Here is a 13,601-nt window from a genome sequence, read left to right as displayed (position 1 = left end):
GCCATGCAGATAAACACTGGCAGCGGCAGCAAGTGCATGCCCACAGCCACCCCTTGTTCCTTCACACCTTGTATCAGCTTTAATCCAATCCAGTCCGGTGCTGCCTGCTGAGCAGCACTGACCAACACTGCCTGGGCCCAGGCTTTTATCTCTGAGGCAGGCCCCATTATGATGTCAGAAAGCTGGCTCTGGAATCCTGAGGGCTCCACTATGACACGTGCAAAGTTCCGTCTGAACTTTATATAAGACGGTGCGGCTCAGTCAGTCACTCAGTGTTGCCTGAGAGGGCAACACTGCAACAGCCGGCCGCCAGGCTGTCTTTTTTTTGCACAGCTACTTGCCTCCAGGAGGCCACAAGAGGGAGACAAGGGACTGCAAAATGGAAAATAGGCATCCACCAACTTTACAGACAACTTCTCTTTGCTCCTACAACCTCCATCCTTGCACAGTTTGTTATTCTTCCAGGTAACATAGTAACAAATCCAAATTGCTGCTCTCTTTGTAGGCAAGCAAGGGTTTGTTGCAACTGCAATTCTTACTTCTTCTTGAAATGTAGGGACGACAGTACATTCCATCACATCCATCTAGTGTACACAGGTAGGTCCATTGTGGCGGGTAGGCGGCTGGCTGCTTTAATGGCTGTTTGCTGTTCCCCTACTCCACTCCACTCCACTATTTGACTGTGGTGCTGCATCAATCAGTGGCTGGCTCAGGTGCAGCTCTTTAACTTACCTAAAAGGGAGGGCGGAGAGAAGACAAGGAAGGTGAATGAGCTGTTCCAATGTGAAATGCCGGAAACACAGAAACACAGAAGACACACACACACACACACACACACACACACACACACACACACACACACACACACACACACACACAACAAGAGGTGGCAATGTATTAATTAATTGCATTTAATAAATGAGCTCATTATCACACATGACTGTACAAATGCATTGTCCAACAGGTGTTGAAATAATGGGATTAAAAGGGGAGATCCCATCAGAAAGACAAAAACAATAGCAAACACAAATAGCACTTTTGGAATCTGATTTTAGTCAACACATAAGGGAAGGGTGCACCGGTCCTGGAAATACTGCAATACCAGGTCAATGCGTGGAGTGGACAGAGCAAGCTCTATTTCCATCTCCCTGTTCGAAAAATCCATTTAATATATGGTCCCCAGATAGGGGACGTATCAGATATTAAACTGATAAGAACAGATACTACACTTGATCTTAGCCAAAAGGCCGAGAAGCGATAACCCGAATGGGCCGGCCGTTGACCGAGCCTGCCTAATACTGCTGTTCACCCCTTGCAGCGATTGATTCAGCCTACTCCTAGGCAATTCCATGGGGCCCTGCAGGCTCACACACATTTACAGCTACTAAGCGGGAGGGAGGTGAATAAAGGCCGGAGAGGAAGCCAGACAGGATTTGCTTCTTTTGCTTGCACCACAATGCAGTGCTGAAAGAGGAGGAGGAATCTACATAAAAACGCCTTCCTGGCAACGCCCAAATGCCCTCCTGCCATGCAGATAAACACTGGCAGCGGCAGCAAGTGCATGCCCACAGCCACCCCTTGTTCCTTCACACCTTGTATCAGCTTTAATCCAATCCAGTCCGGTGCTGCCTGCTGAGCAGCACTGACCAACACTGCCTGGGCCCAGGCTTTTATCTCTGAGGCAGGCCCCATTATGATGTCAGAAAGCTGGCTCTGGAATCCTGAGGGCTCCACTATGACACGTGCAAAGTTCCGTCTGAACTTTATATAAGACGGTGCGGCTCAGTCAGTCACTCAGTGTTGCCTGAGAGGGCAACACTGCAACAGCCGGCCGCCAGGCTGTCTTTTTTTTGCACAGCTACTTGCCTCCAGGAGGCCACAAGAGGGAGACAAGGGACTGCAAAATGGAAAATAGGCATCCACCAACTTTACAGACAACTTCTCTTTGCTCCTACAACCTCCATCCTTGCACAGTTTGTTATTCTTCCAGGTAACATAGTAACAAATCCAAATTGCTGCTCTCTTTGTAGGCAAGCAAGGGTTTGTTGCAACTGCAATTCTTACTTCTTCTTGAAATGTAGGGACGACAGTACATTCCATCACATCCATCTAGTGTACACAGGTAGGTCCATTGTGGCGGGTAGGCGGCTGGCTGCTTTAATGGCTGTTTGCTGTTCCCCTACTCCACTCCACTCCACTATTTGACTGTGGTGCTGCATCAATCAGTGGCTGGCTCAGGTGCAGCTCTTTAACTTACCTAAAAGGGAGGGCGGAGAGAAGACAAGGAAGGTGAATGAGCTGTTCCAATGTGAAATGCCGGAAACACAGAAACACAGAAGACACACACACACACACACACACACACACACACACACACACACACACACACACACACACACACACACAACAAGAGGTGGCAATGTATTAATTAATTGCATTTAATAAATGAGCTCATTATCACACATGACTGTACAAATGCATTGTCCAACAGGTGTTGAAATAATGGGATTAAAAGGGGAGATCCCATCAGAAAGACAAAAACAATAGCAAACACAAATAGCACTTTTGGAATCTGATTTTAGTCAACACATAAGGGAAGGGTGCACCGGTCCTGGAAATACTGCAATACCAGGTCAATGCGTGGAGTGGACAGAGCAAGCTCTATTTCCATCTCCCTGTTCGAAAAATCCATTTAATATATGGTCCCCAGATAGGGGACGTATCAGATATTAAACTGATAAGAACAGATACTACACTTGATCTTAGCCAAAAGGCCGAGAAGCGATAACCCGAATGGGCCGGCCGTTGACCGAGCCTGCCTAATACTGCTGTTCACCCCTTGCAGCGATTGATTCAGCCTACTCCTAGGCAATTCCATGGGGCCCTGCAGGCTCACACACATTTACAGCTACTAAGCGGGAGGGAGGTGAATAAAGGCCGGAGAGGAAGCCAGACAGGATTTGCTTCTTTTGCTTGCACCACAATGCAGTGCTGAAAGAGGAGGAGGAATCTACATAAAAACGCCTTCCTGGCAACGCCCAAATGCCCTCCTGCCATGCAGATAAACACTGGCAGCGGCAGCAAGTGCATGCCCACAGCCACCCCTTGTTCCTTCACACCTTGTATCAGCTTTAATCCAATCCAGTCCGGTGCTGCCTGCTGAGCAGCACTGACCAACACTGCCTGGGCCCAGGCTTTTATCTCTGAGGCAGGCCCCATTATGATGTCAGAAAGCTGGCTCTGGAATCCTGAGGGCTCCACTATGACACGTGCAAAGTTCCGTCTGAACTTTATATAAGACGGTGCGGCTCAGTCAGTCACTCAGTGTTGCCTGAGAGGGCAACACTGCAACAGCCGGCCGCCAGGCTGTCTTTTTTTTGCACAGCTACTTGCCTCCAGGAGGCCACAAGAGGGAGACAAGGGACTGCAAAATGGAAAATAGGCATCCACCAACTTTACAGACAACTTCTCTTTGCTCCTACAACCTCCATCCTTGCACAGTTTGTTATTCTTCCAGGTAACATAGTAACAAATCCAAATTGCTGCTCTCTTTGTAGGCAAGCAAGGGTTTGTTGCAACTGCAATTCTTACTTCTTCTTGAAATGTAGGGACGACAGTACATTCCATCACATCCATCTAGTGTACACAGGTAGGTCCATTGTGGCGGGTAGGCGGCTGGCTGCTTTAATGGCTGTTTGCTGTTCCCCTACTCCACTCCACTCCACTATTTGACTGTGGTGCTGCATCAATCAGTGGCTGGCTCAGGTGCAGCTCTTTAACTTACCTAAAAGGGAGGGCGGAGAGAAGACAAGGAAGGTGAATGAGCTGTTCCAATGTGAAATGCCGGAAACACAGAAACACAGAAGACACACACACACACACACACACACACACACACACACACACACACACACACACACACACACAACAAGAGGTGGCAATGTATTAATTAATTGCATTTAATAAATGAGCTCATTATCACACATGACTGTACAAATGCATTGTCCAACAGGTGTTGAAATAATGGGATTAAAAGGGGAGATCCCATCAGAAAGACAAAAACAATAGCAAACACAAATAGCACTTTTGGAATCTGATTTTAGTCAACACATAAGGGAAGGGTGCACCGGTCCTGGAAATACTGCAATACCAGGTCAATGCGTGGAGTGGACAGAGCAAGCTCTATTTCCATCTCCCTGTTCGAAAAATCCATTTAATATATGGTCCCCAGATAGGGGACGTATCAGATATTAAACTGATAAGAACAGATACTACACTTGATCTTAGCCAAAAGGCCGAGAAGCGATAACCCGAATGGGCCGGCCGTTGACCGAGCCTGCCTAATACTGCTGTTCACCCCTTGCAGCGATTGATTCAGCCTACTCCTAGGCAATTCCATGGGGCCCTGCAGGCTCACACACATTTACAGCTACTAAGCGGGAGGGAGGTGAATAAAGGCCGGAGAGGAAGCCAGACAGGATTTGCTTCTTTTGCTTGCACCACAATGCAGTGCTGAAAGAGGAGGAGGAATCTACATAAAAACGCCTTCCTGGCAACGCCCAAATGCCCTCCTGCCATGCAGATAAACACTGGCAGCGGCAGCAAGTGCATGCCCACAGCCACCCCTTGTTCCTTCACACCTTGTATCAGCTTTAATCCAATCCAGTCCGGTGCTGCCTGCTGAGCAGCACTGACCAACACTGCCTGGGCCCAGGCTTTTATCTCTGAGGCAGGCCCCATTATGATGTCAGAAAGCTGGCTCTGGAATCCTGAGGGCTCCACTATGACACGTGCAAAGTTCCGTCTGAACTTTATATAAGACGGTGCGGCTCAGTCAGTCACTCAGTGTTGCCTGAGAGGGCAACACTGCAACAGCCGGCCGCCAGGCTGTCTTTTTTTTGCACAGCTACTTGCCTCCAGGAGGCCACAAGAGGGAGACAAGGGACTGCAAAATGGAAAATAGGCATCCACCAACTTTACAGACAACTTCTCTTTGCTCCTACAACCTCCATCCTTGCACAGTTTGTTATTCTTCCAGGTAACATAGTAACAAATCCAAATTGCTGCTCTCTTTGTAGGCAAGCAAGGGTTTGTTGCAACTGCAATTCTTACTTCTTCTTGAAATGTAGGGACGACAGTACATTCCATCACATCCATCTAGTGTACACAGGTAGGTCCATTGTGGCGGGTAGGCGGCTGGCTGCTTTAATGGCTGTTTGCTGTTCCCCTACTCCACTCCACTCCACTATTTGACTGTGGTGCTGCATCAATCAGTGGCTGGCTCAGGTGCAGCTCTTTAACTTACCTAAAAGGGAGGGCGGAGAGAAGACAAGGAAGGTGAATGAGCTGTTCCAATGTGAAATGCCGGAAACACAGAAACACAGAAGACACACACACACACACACACACACACACACACACACACACACACACACACACACACACACACACAACAAGAGGTGGCAATGTATTAATTAATTGCATTTAATAAATGAGCTCATTATCACACATGACTGTACAAATGCATTGTCCAACAGGTGTTGAAATAATGGGATTAAAAGGGGAGATCCCATCAGAAAGACAAAAACAATAGCAAACACAAATAGCACTTTTGGAATCTGATTTTAGTCAACACATAAGGGAAGGGTGCACCGGTCCTGGAAATACTGCAATACCAGGTCAATGCGTGGAGTGGACAGAGCAAGCTCTATTTCCATCTCCCTGTTCGAAAAATCCATTTAATATATGGTCCCCAGATAGGGGACGTATCAGATATTAAACTGATAAGAACAGATTTTTTACTTTTTTATTGAATTATTCAGAAAATACAATACATTATATCAGAAGAATTTTGCAAAACATGAACAACAGATAAGAACAAAGAACATCAAAGTCCTGACATCAGAAACATTTAAATCATGTCACCAAGCCTTTTCTAACCGCGCAAACAGCAAGCATCTCCAATAGTTCCTGCTTCAGGGGTTTACCATCCCATTCATTCTTGACCTCTTCCACCAACCAAGGTGGTATTTTATATGTTTCCATAAAACGGAAAAATTGTTTTGTCAAATGCGTCTCTATTATTCCACGCAAAACCTCTACATCCGCCTTCTTCCGTAAATTAATCGACTCTCTTATTATATCCTCTCTTTCTTCACTTTCTTCTTTAGATATTTTAGCTTTCCCAATTTTCCTTTTTTCAGCAATTTTACCTTTGCCCACATCAGTATCTTTAATACCTCCTCCTCCACTATTCTCCACTTTTTCCGTTACTGAAGAAACCTCTTCAATATTCGGTTTACTTTTCTCCCTGCTTGCTCCACTCTCTTGTTGCACTCCTCTTCTATGTCTCTTTGGACATATCCTGAAGACATGCCCACCCTCTCCACACATGTTACAAATCTTTTCCTCTTTGCAGTCTTGATAGTCGTGGCCTTCATGCAAACATTTTGTACACACAATCTTTTGACATTCTGCTGTATTGTGCCCATATTTCTTACAGTTCCTGCAAAAAATGTCCATTCCAGAAAAGAACAAATCTCCAGTCGTGTTTCCAATTTTAAAGCGAGCTGGTGGGGTTACCATTTTTCCTGAAGTTCTGTCCAGTTTCATTGAACAAAAAAATCTCCATTTTCCGGTCCAGAAGCCAAATTCATTCAGAACTTTGCCTTTCTCCACAACTTTCTCGCAATACTTCCCTAGGAATATACTAATATCCTCCTCTTCAACATATGGCGAGTACATCTTGACGGTCACAAGACGCTGCCACACAGAAAAGTGTGGTACCAACACCACACCTTCCAACTTTGGATCTTCACGTGACTTCAACAAGTTTACCGAAAACTTCAAATACGTTTCTTCATTGATGAACGTGACGTCATAGACACCTCTCTGTGGGTAGTCCATTACCGCCAGTATGTCCTCCTTGCTCAGCCGAAACAGTCCCAGCAACAAATCTTCGCTCAGGAAACGCAGGTCTTTCTTGGTCCTTTCCAGTTCCGTCACCGTAAAACGAACAGCATTCCTGGTCCTCATATATTCCGGTATGGCCTCCATTCTGATGGTTTTCAGGATAGACCTTCAACACCGAGGTGTCAGGTGGGTGATCGCTCCTCGTTGCCCTGGACTAATCCTCCTCCCCAATAGCAGCAGAGGGGTGAAGTCTCTTGTGAAAGAGACGATCCCCCCAGGCCAAGGAAAAGGGTACCAGGGCACCTCCTGACCAAGAAACAAGGCAATACCCTAAAGCACTACACTTGATCTTAGCCAAAAGGCCGAGAAGCGATAACCCGAATGGGCCGGCCGTTGACCGAGCCTGCCTAATACTGCTGTTCACCCCTTGCAGCGATTGATTCAGCCTACTCCTAGGCAATTCCATGGGGCCCTGCAGGCTCACACACATTTACAGCTACTAAGCGGGAGGGAGGTGAATAAAGGCCGGAGAGGAAGCCAGACAGGATTTGCTTCTTTTGCTTGCACCACAATGCAGTGCTGAAAGAGGAGGAGGAATCTACATAAAAACGCCTTCCTGGCAACGCCCAAATGCCCTCCTGCCATGCAGATAAACACTGGCAGCGGCAGCAAGTGCATGCCCACAGCCACCCCTTGTTCCTTCACACCTTGTATCAGCTTTAATCCAATCCAGTCCGGTGCTGCCTGCTGAGCAGCACTGACCAACACTGCCTGGGCCCAGGCTTTTATCTCTGAGGCAGGCCCCATTATGATGTCAGAAAGCTGGCTCTGGAATCCTGAGGGCTCCACTATGACACGTGCAAAGTTCCGTCTGAACTTTATATAAGACGGTGCGGCTCAGTCAGTCACTCAGTGTTGCCTGAGAGGGCAACACTGCAACAGCCGGCCGCCAGGCTGTCTTTTTTTTGCACAGCTACTTGCCTCCAGGAGGCCACAAGAGGGAGACAAGGGACTGCAAAATGGAAAATAGGCATCCACCAACTTTACAGACAACTTCTCTTTGCTCCTACAACCTCCATCCTTGCACAGTTTGTTATTCTTCCAGGTAACATAGTAACAAATCCAAATTGCTGCTCTCTTTGTAGGCAAGCAAGGGTTTGTTGCAACTGCAATTCTTACTTCTTCTTGAAATGTAGGGACGACAGTACATTCCATCACATCCATCTAGTGTACACAGGTAGGTCCATTGTGGCGGGTAGGCGGCTGGCTGCTTTAATGGCTGTTTGCTGTTCCCCTACTCCACTCCACTCCACTATTTGACTGTGGTGCTGCATCAATCAGTGGCTGGCTCAGGTGCAGCTCTTTAACTTACCTAAAAGGGAGGGCGGAGAGAAGACAAGGAAGGTGAATGAGCTGTTCCAATGTGAAATGCCGGAAACACAGAAACACAGAAGACACACACACACACACACACACACACACACACACACACACACACACACACACACACACAACAAGAGGTGGCAATGTATTAATTAATTGCATTTAATAAATGAGCTCATTATCACACATGACTGTACAAATGCATTGTCCAACAGGTGTTGAAATAATGGGATTAAAAGGGGAGATCCCATCAGAAAGACAAAAACAATAGCAAACACAAATAGCACTTTTGGAATCTGATTTTAGTCAACACATAAGGGAAGGGTGCACCGGTCCTGGAAATACTGCAATACCAGGTCAATGCGTGGAGTGGACAGAGCAAGCTCTATTTCCATCTCCCTGTTCGAAAAATCCATTTAATATATGGTCCCCAGATAGGGGACGTATCAGATATTAAACTGATAAGAACAGATACTACACTTGATCTTAGCCAAAAGGCCGAGAAGCGATAACCCGAATGGGCCGGCCGTTGACCGAGCCTGCCTAATACTGCTGTTCACCCCTTGCAGCGATTGATTCAGCCTACTCCTAGGCAATTCCATGGGGCCCTGCAGGCTCACACACATTTACAGCTACTAAGCGGGAGGGAGGTGAATAAAGGCCGGAGAGGAAGCCAGACAGGATTTGCTTCTTTTGCTTGCACCACAATGCAGTGCTGAAAGAGGAGGAGGAATCTACATAAAAACGCCTTCCTGGCAACGCCCAAATGCCCTCCTGCCATGCAGATAAACACTGGCAGCGGCAGCAAGTGCATGCCCACAGCCACCCCTTGTTCCTTCACACCTTGTATCAGCTTTAATCCAATCCAGTCCGGTGCTGCCTGCTGAGCAGCACTGACCAACACTGCCTGGGCCCAGGCTTTTATCTCTGAGGCAGGCCCCATTATGATGTCAGAAAGCTGGCTCTGGAATCCTGAGGGCTCCACTATGACACGTGCAAAGTTCCGTCTGAACTTTATATAAGACGGTGCGGCTCAGTCAGTCACTCAGTGTTGCCTGAGAGGGCAACACTGCAACAGCCGGCCGCCAGGCTGTCTTTTTTTTGCACAGCTACTTGCCTCCAGGAGGCCACAAGAGGGAGACAAGGGACTGCAAAATGGAAAATAGGCATCCACCAACTTTACAGACAACTTCTCTTTGCTCCTACAACCTCCATCCTTGCACAGTTTGTTATTCTTCCAGGTAACATAGTAACAAATCCAAATTGCTGCTCTCTTTGTAGGCAAGCAAGGGTTTGTTGCAACTGCAATTCTTACTTCTTCTTGAAATGTAGGGACGACAGTACATTCCATCACATCCATCTAGTGTACACAGGTAGGTCCATTGTGGCGGGTAGGCGGCTGGCTGCTTTAATGGCTGTTTGCTGTTCCCCTACTCCACTCCACTCCACTATTTGACTGTGGTGCTGCATCAATCAGTGGCTGGCTCAGGTGCAGCTCTTTAACTTACCTAAAAGGGAGGGCGGAGAGAAGACAAGGAAGGTGAATGAGCTGTTCCAATGTGAAATGCCGGAAACACAGAAACACAGAAGACACACACACACACACACACACACACACACACACACACACACACACACACACACACACACACACACACACAACAAGAGGTGGCAATGTATTAATTAATTGCATTTAATAAATGAGCTCATTATCACACATGACTGTACAAATGCATTGTCCAACAGGTGTTGAAATAATGGGATTAAAAGGGGAGATCCCATCAGAAAGACAAAAACAATAGCAAACACAAATAGCACTTTTGGAATCTGATTTTAGTCAACACATAAGGGAAGGGTGCACCGGTCCTGGAAATACTGCAATACCAGGTCAATGCGTGGAGTGGACAGAGCAAGCTCTATTTCCATCTCCCTGTTCGAAAAATCCATTTAATATATGGTCCCCAGATAGGGGACGTATCAGATATTAAACTGATAAGAACAGATTTTTTTGATTGAAAAATGCTTTATTGACAATCAATCGTCATCATACAAACATTACTGCGACGCAGCGCAAGCCATGAAGCAGCAAATAATAAATAATAACAGTCGTCAAACATAACATGACAGTATAATACACAGTACAGGCTAGCCTATGCTATACATTACACCACATGCTACACTAACATTCTTGCATTCACTAAAGCCAAACAACAAAGCATTACAGACAAGTGATGGGATAGGGGAGTGGGTAGGAGGGGATAGGGAAGGGGGAAATCACAGGCCCGAAGCTTTATTGAAAGACAACACACAAGAAGGGAGAGTGGGGGGAAGGGGAGTATCAGTCCTCTTCCTCATCGACGTCCGGGCTGTCCCAGGTGGAATAGTCTCTGAGCAGGCTGTGGATCAGCCTGCGGCAGTCCTGGACGGACACACTCTCTCTCCGCAAAATCAGACGGTTCCTGGCAAACCATATAGCGTCCTTAAAGCAGTTCATAAGGCGCCAGGCTTCCTGGATTGCTCCATCCGTGGTATTCCCAGGAAATAGTCCATAAAGTACCGAGCGGTACGACAGTCTGTTCCTGGGTACTGAGTCCTTGAGTTCATGTTCCAAGGCTTTCAACAGACCCTGTGCAAAGGGGCACTGCCAGAAAATGTGCAAAGATGTTTCCTCCGTGAAGGGGCACCTGGGGCAGTACCGGGTCTTGCACAGGTTGCGGGCATGCATGAATGACCTAAGAGGCAGTCCTCCCTGGATGGCCATCCATGAAATGTCCTTGTGCCCGTTGGTCAACCTGCCAGATGACACGTTAGTCCAAACAGTCTCCAACGTGTCGGCATGAAGCCCTGGAACAGACTCCAGTGAGTCCTTTGCTCTGATGTGCTTGTGGATCGTCTTAGGTTTCCACAAGTCGGGCTTAAGACCCTCCAGTTGATGCTCCCTCACGAACCGGACGACATCTCCGTAGAACCAGGGAGCGTGCCAGTTGTAAGGGAAGGAGCTGTCCCACTTGTCCCAGCCAAAACCTCGCCAGAGGGGAAGGAGGAAGTAGCGGGACATGGCCTTGCCCGCAGAGCCGTTTGCTGTCCTCAGAGTCCTACGAACACAGTCACATACAAAAGCGATCCGCAGCAGAGTGGGAATGTCGGGTATACCCTTCCCACCTTTGCGGGGCTCCTTGTACATAACAGTCCGCTTTACTCTGTCCATTTTCGAGCCCCAGATGAAGCGAAACACAGTCCTGGTAATGGCCCTCGAGACGGTGGCAAGAGGGGGCCATGCCTGTGCAGTGTATTGTAGCACAGGCAAGACTTCGTTACGCAGGACCATTGCTTTGCCCTCAATAGTGAGTTGTCTGAGGCTCCACAGTCCGATCCTTTGGTTGACTTTGGCCAAGCGTTCTTCCCACGACTTTAGGGCTGCACCTTCCTTACCGAACCAGACTCCCAGAATTTTGATGAAGTCCGGCTTGATAGTAAACGGGAAGGAGGCAGGAGAAGGCAGGTACCACTTTCCGAAGAGCATGGCTTCCGACTTCCCGCAGTTGACTTTTGCCCCTGAAGCGCGTCCGAACTCCTCACAGGTCTGGACGAGTGCAGTCACCGAACTCTGGTCAGCGCAGAAGACGGTCACGTCGTCCATGTACAGCGAGCATTTGACCTCGAAGTGTCCTGGACCTGGTGCGGTGATCCCTCTGATCTCTCCATTCTGCCGGATAGCCTCTGCGAAGAGCTCTATAACACAAACAAAAAGGAGAGGTGAAAGAGGACAGCCTTGTCTAACCCCCGACGATACAGGAAAGGGGTCAGTCTTCCAGCCGTTCACCAGCACCGAGCTGTAAATGTCGCAATACATCAGGTTAACATACAAACAGAACAACCTGCCAAGCCGCAGCCTACGCAGAGCCTTACCCATGAATTCGTGAGAGACCCGGTCAAAAGCCTTCTCCTGATCCAGACTGACCAGGGCCGCGTGTGTACGGCGGCTTTGCATGTAATGCACCGTGTCCCTCACCAGGGCAAGACTGTCGGCCACCCTACGGCCAGGAATGCCGCAGGTTTGGTCCGATCCGATGATCTGTCCGATGACAACCTTCAGTCTGTTGGTCAATACTTTGGCGAGGATCTTGTAGTCCACGTTCAGGAGAGAGATGGGACGCCAGTTTTTCAGGTCACATCTCTCCCCCTTCCGCTTATACAAGATCGTGATCATGCCTTCTCTCAAGGACGGTGGCATTCTACCCTCCACCACCATCTCCTCATAGAGCTCCAGCAGGTCCGGACAGATCAAGTCCCCCAGCGCTACATAGAGCTCTGCTGGGAGACCATCACTGCCCGGGGTCCTGCCGGGTCTGAAGGATTTAGCGGCAGAGAGCAGTTCCTCCACCGTCAGGGGTACGTCCATAGCCTCCGTACCTGCAGGATCAAGATGATTAGTGATACCTGACAGGAATTTATCGGCGGCTTCGGGGTCAGTGGTTTTCCGGGAGTAGAGGCTTCGGTAGTAGTCTGTGACGACTCCCATCACCTCCTTCTTCCCAGAATGCATGTTTCCGGTCTCATCTCGGAGTTCCCTCAGGGGCGTGTGGCCGGCATGGAGTTTCCTGAAAAAGAACGAGTTACATTTCTCACCCTTCTCCAGGTTCTCCACCTTGGAACGAAAGACAATTCGCTTGGATTCCTCCTCAAAGTGCCTTTTCAGGCCCTTTTTGGCTTCCTCCAGCTCCTTCCTGACGTCCCAGCCGCATTGAAGGAGGTCTTGCAGGGATCGCAGCTGACGCTGCATCTCTCTGAAGTCTCTCTTCCTCTCACACGCCTGTTGACGACTTTTTGCCTGAAAGAAACAACGAAATTCAACTTTAACATATTCCCACCAGTCACAGGTTTTGTCAAAGAAAACTTTATCATTCCTCCAAACAATATAGGCGTCTCTAAGTTCCGCCAGTACCTCTTCTCTTTCCAGCAGGGCACAATTCAGCTTCCAGGAGCCAGGGCCGGGAGGAAAACCGTGGCCGATGGCACCCTGGAAGAGAATGGCCCTGTGGTCAGAGAAGAAGCAGGGGACCATGGAGTGCCCATGCTGCTTGACTGCCCGGGAGGTGAACACAAAGTCAATCCGAGAACGAAGTGAGCCATCGGGTCGGCTCCATGAATAGTTCACAGAGCCGATCCCCATGGAGCCCACAACGTCCTGCAAGGATGCTTCGGTTACCATCTCGATAAGCAGTTTGGAACTGACATCCAGCTTGATTGAAGTGCCGGAACTTCGTCCATCCTCTTCGATGGGGCAGTTGAAGTCCCCGGCCATC

General features: G+C 48.4%; 5 non-coding genes and 2 pseudogenes across 5 annotated transcripts; all 7 read right to left on the bottom strand.

Annotated features, from left to right (window-relative positions):
* Positions 1-1,068: 1,068 nt before the first annotated feature.
* Positions 1,069-1,259, bottom strand: LOC142729025 (U2 spliceosomal RNA). The gene has a single exon (XR_012877934.1). It is a non-coding gene; the product is annotated as a U2 spliceosomal RNA (small nuclear RNA).
* A 1,336-nt stretch (positions 1,260-2,595) lies between these two features.
* On the bottom strand, positions 2,596-2,786 carry LOC142729024 (U2 spliceosomal RNA). The gene has a single exon (XR_012877933.1). It is a non-coding gene; the product is annotated as a U2 spliceosomal RNA (small nuclear RNA).
* Positions 2,787-4,116: 1,330 nt separating this feature from the next.
* Positions 4,117-4,307, bottom strand: LOC142729023 (U2 spliceosomal RNA). Its single transcript, XR_012877932.1, has one exon. It is a non-coding gene; the product is annotated as a U2 spliceosomal RNA (small nuclear RNA).
* A 1,334-nt stretch (positions 4,308-5,641) lies between these two features.
* On the bottom strand, positions 5,642-5,832 carry LOC142729039 (U2 spliceosomal RNA). Its single transcript, XR_012877947.1, has one exon. It is a non-coding gene; the product is annotated as a U2 spliceosomal RNA (small nuclear RNA).
* A 1,312-nt stretch (positions 5,833-7,144) lies between these two features.
* On the bottom strand, positions 7,145-7,286 carry LOC142728990 (U2 spliceosomal RNA; annotated as a pseudogene).
* A 1,328-nt stretch (positions 7,287-8,614) lies between these two features.
* Positions 8,615-8,805, bottom strand: LOC142729022 (U2 spliceosomal RNA). Its single transcript, XR_012877931.1, has one exon. It is a non-coding gene; the product is annotated as a U2 spliceosomal RNA (small nuclear RNA).
* Positions 8,806-10,145: 1,340 nt separating this feature from the next.
* On the bottom strand, positions 10,146-10,321 carry LOC142729043 (U2 spliceosomal RNA; annotated as a pseudogene).
* Between the last annotated feature and the right edge of the window lie 3,280 nt (positions 10,322-13,601).

This window comes from Rhinoderma darwinii, unplaced genomic scaffold (genome assembly GCF_050947455.1).
Source record: "Rhinoderma darwinii isolate aRhiDar2 unplaced genomic scaffold, aRhiDar2.hap1 Scaffold_704, whole genome shotgun sequence".
In the NCBI taxonomy this organism is placed as follows: Eukaryota; Metazoa; Chordata; class Amphibia; order Anura; family Rhinodermatidae; genus Rhinoderma; species Rhinoderma darwinii.
The sequence above is the reverse complement of the archived record's forward strand: the minus strand, read 5'-3'. Positions and strand labels throughout refer to the sequence as shown.